At 31.1% G+C, this 4,614-nt stretch overlaps 1 long non-coding RNA gene across 1 annotated transcript; it reads right to left on the reverse strand.

Moving 5' to 3' along the window:
* Positions 1–332: 332 nt before the first annotated feature.
* Positions 333–3,143, reverse strand: LOC148230132 (uncharacterized). The gene is made up of 4 exons (XR_015811437.1): positions 3,019–3,143; positions 2,710–2,903; positions 2,124–2,303; positions 333–572 (listed from the first exon to the last, which is right to left on the reverse strand). It is a non-coding gene; the product is annotated as an uncharacterized LOC148230132 (long non-coding RNA).
* Between the last annotated feature and the right edge of the window lie 1,471 nt (positions 3,144–4,614).

Here is a 4,614-nt window from a genome sequence, read left to right on the forward strand (position 1 = left end):
TGTTTTAAATTTTTTTTTATAATAGCGATAAATTAATTTTGTACTCTTTACATATTTCGCTAGGATTTTTTGAAGCGAAGCTACAAATTCTTACCTTTGTTTGATTTAATTTATCTAAATAAACATTTTTAACCTTTTCGTTTTTCGAAGATTTTTTACAAAAAAAAACGATTTTTTAATTATTAGATTAATCGTTATTTTAAAACGTGTTCTCAAATATCGTTACATACATTATATAATATAAAGTATGTTTAAAATATATTTTTCGGGTTTTGAACCCTTTGGGGATGTGACTTTGCAGCCAGTAAGACCCAAATAGAAACTAGTGTTAATTTGATTAGATTATATTACATATAATGCAGCTACAATGATCGGCGAGTATCATTTTTTCCGAGCGGTGGTGGAGAAGCCGCCGCGTGGATGTTGTCGGTGTTTTGTTCGTCGCGTGGCAGCAACAGTATTTCGGGGGTTGATTCCTTTCTACTACGGCGCTTGTATGGTGGAGTCTCTCTCAGGATGTGAGCACCCATGATAGTATATTGTCCGCTGGCAAAATCTCTTACAAATTATATCTTAAAAATTCCACATAAATAACAAAAAATAATGTAAATTATTTTTAAACAAGCAAGCTCAAGCGGAGATATTAACAAGATCTATTTTTAGAATAAATTTTATGGCAATATGAATAAATCTAAGGCAGTTATCGTGTCTTCCAAAACACACGTAAATTTTAATTTCAACTGTATTTTAACTAACATTTTCTTTAAATTGTTAAAAAGTTGAATTTTTCAACGGAATATGGATTTTAACCGCTTGAATAGCCGCCATTTTGAAACAAGATGGTAGATATGTCTGGCTAAAAACTTGACCAAAATGTTCAATATAACTAAAACTACATCACCATGTCTTCAAAAACCCACATAAATAACAATAATATACAATTAAACAATACAATTGTGATTTTTTAATTTCAAATTTTTTACAAAATTTATTTTAAAAAAAATATATACATATACTATATTATTTTTTAATATCGATAGAATAAAAATTACAGCAGCTATCATGTCCTTAAATTTCGGTATATTTCAATTATGTATATATGATAATTTAACGAATTTTGAGTTTTTAACGAAATTCATCACATGCTTAGCTTTGCGAGGTGGTAGAGCTTGCATATCACGCCTTTTTTATTTAATTTATTTTGCCGATGTTTCAAGCTCGAATGTTGGGGTCATCATCAGTGGTATAGTACCGGACTTTTTTTTCACGACCGGAACTGGTTCCAGTATGATTTGTTAGAAAATCTTTGAGTTAAATTGAATAGACATCAACAACACTACACAACCCTACCGCAATGCAATAAAAACAAATAACCAGGATATTCGCCTCCGGGTTCACATAAACTAAAATCTCATTAATCATCCTAAAGAGAAGCGTTCCGGTACTTTTTTAGAACTACACCACTGGATCTGATTCGATGTAAATAACGAAACAATATGTACCTAAACCGTACCCCAAATAATACCAAACTTGTACAATCTCGAATCTTATTTGCCGTTAAGTATTAATCAGAAATAATTTGTTTGAAAATCACTTATTACTTATAATATTATATAAATTATACACTAATTATGTAAAATCATCCGCTTTTTCAGCCAAAAAGTTACCTTGAAACTTTAAGAGCTTAACTCAAACTTCAATAATATTGAAAGACACAATGGTTCGAATATCTATTTTCAAGAAATAAATACTAAAATTAGAACAAAAAATAATTGTTGAGCGTCCGGTATTTGCACACGCTTCAGCTGCGGTACCTCACGGTAGTGAAAGACCGACCGCTAGTCTATTTTATAATATTAACTAATTAAATACAATAATTCTATTATTAAATTCCAATTTATTAACTGCTAAAAAAGAAGGACATAAACACACTTTAAAAATACAAAAAAAAATACAATGTATTATTTCAGAAGTGAGACGATTCAGTGCACCTTAATTATTTAGTAGGTACTATTGTATATCACTAGGTTGATAGAATTATGTTTTTTTTTCTAGATAACATCTCAACTCATACAGAAATAATGAAGCTATTGGTAGTAATAAATGCTTAATGAACTACTTACAGATTTTACATTGCTCATTGAATCGGTGTGAACGTGCCACAACTGCTTGTTCCATAATGTGCGAGCACCGTCACATTGACAGGTTTGACAGCGACGGACCAAGGCGCCGAGACGTATCCGATTTCTCCTCTAGCTTCTGTACTGTCAGACCGCAGTTCCGCAATTGAGTACAGTGGGCAACTAATGCGTAGAGGTGGACAAATAAAAAAGTGTAAGAGATACGTTTTTGAAGCAATCCAAGGACTTTCCATTAGAAAAGAAATCAGGTTAAAAGCATTTATTTCTACTATTCATTGGATTTGTTCCAAGTAGACATAGTATTATATGTTACTTTACTTCGATCTCAAAAGATGAAAAAAAGATCAGGTATCATATATAATCAACAAGAAATTCACAATGATACAGATTTATTATCTAAGGGGAATGAATGAATAAAATTCCACGATCATCAAACTTAAAATATCTCTTTGTTAAAAATAATAATTGTTGACAAAAAAAATTGTAACAAAGAGGAAAATATAGGTCATACATTTGCAAAATAGATATTTTAAATTTAGGATTTAATATAACATAAAAAAATATTTACCGTTACTTTGTCGATCAATAAGTGTCGTAATTAAATTGCACAATCGACAACTCATAAACACCAATGATATTTTGCTACTACGCCGAAGCATGAAAACAATGGCATTTGCGTTGTCTGCTAAAAACATTTTTTCTGAACCAGCGATATGACGCTAATATTTCATGTCAGCATAAATTACACAACCGCAAATTCAACTATAATATTAATTTATAAACTAAAATTAATCTGCTTCATATATGACATACAACAATCGACATTTTTTGTACTTTGATCACGGTAATTAGAAGTACATATATCAGGTTTTCATACCTATTTTTTAACAAGAAACTCTACAGTATACACACTTCAGATTTGATTAGAACCGTCGAAACTTTTGACGCGTGTCACTTAACCGCCCCGATAACAGTTATCAAACGAGATGCTAATCTACCGATCTGTATCTACGCGCCTTGATTGATAGCTGTGGGTGCTTACAAGTGTTTACATACATATTTATCGACACGCTTGAACCGGTCTCGGCAGGGGTGTTCAATCGGAGGATCACTGCATACTCCGCCGATCTTGCTTTGTGTGCGAACACATTCATGAAATAGTTCGTTTGACCCTTCAAACTACTTTGAGAGTTAAGATACTCACAAGTACTCGAAATATCGATTTGTTAGCGAGTGAAATGCTGTACTCAGGGGAGTGCAAACAATGATAAATGTTTATTACTAATAATATATAATTTTAAATTAATTGGTATCTGATTTAGGTGTTCTATTTCAAGCTAAAATACTTGTAGTATAAGATGATCAGATTTTAAATATATTAAACACTTTAAAAATATAAAGGTCATCACGGAAATTTTTGCTTGAGGAAGACAAATTGCTGTGGGAACTAAAGTAAAAAGATCATTTCGAAAATTTTGTTCAAAGGCCATTTACGAAATTTTTGAGGAGGAGAAACTGCTACCGAAGGATTTTATTATTCAATGATTATTTTTAGCAAATATTTTTGTAAAGGCAATGAATCCGCATTTCTGCGAATAATCTAAAACACTTTATTCTCATCAGCATATGCATGTGTATGAAAAGTAACAACAGAGAACCCAAATTGAGTACCTGACGAGTACTACACTAAAAAAACAAGTAACTAAAGAAAAAGCTAACAAGGCTGTTTGTAAAAATAAATGAGCAATATATAAAATATTTGTTCCATAAAACGAATTGTTTGTGCATTACTGTTGAAAAGATTAAGTGCGAGCGAGCATTGATCAGAACAGTGATCACCCCATGAATAACTCTCTGCAACAAATCTTCCGAATAAAAAATCCGAAGATTTACCTTAAATAAATACACAAACAATTCGTTTCATGAAACAAAGTATTTATTTAAATGCACATACAACTCAAAATAATTCCCTGTTAAATCGCACCCCAAACAAAGTTGCTCATCTTCTAAAGAAGATCCTCAAATTTTTTTTGATTGAATAAAAAATAAGTCAGTATATAATAACATACATATATCCAATAACTGATCAATCTCTTCTTTTAGCTTCTGATACCGTTTTTTTAACTCACCGGATATTCTAGACATACTCTGTCATTAGGTTCTCAAATATTGTTTTGTTAACAAGAACAGGTGTATTAGACAAGTACAGCAATCTAATTACTTAACCACCTGTCGGATAATGTTGATCCATTCTCGTCCGACTTTTTGAACGCAATATAACCTAAAACATTTTTATAATAATTATATTCTTATTGCATATTTTAAATGTAGCTTAATTGAAAAAATATTTGGGGCGGTGCAAGTAAAAACCCAAGCTAGAAATTAGGTCATAGTATCAATATTTTCCATTCACGAATATCGACTATTGAATATTAAGCGAATGATTCAGCTTTTGCTGATGTGCAAAAAATGA

This window comes from Plectrocnemia conspersa, unplaced genomic scaffold, assembly GCF_051122295.1.
Source record: "Plectrocnemia conspersa isolate PC_06_02 unplaced genomic scaffold, ASM5112229v1 ptg000011l, whole genome shotgun sequence".
Lineage (NCBI taxonomy): Eukaryota > Metazoa > Arthropoda > Insecta > Trichoptera > Polycentropodidae > Plectrocnemia > Plectrocnemia conspersa.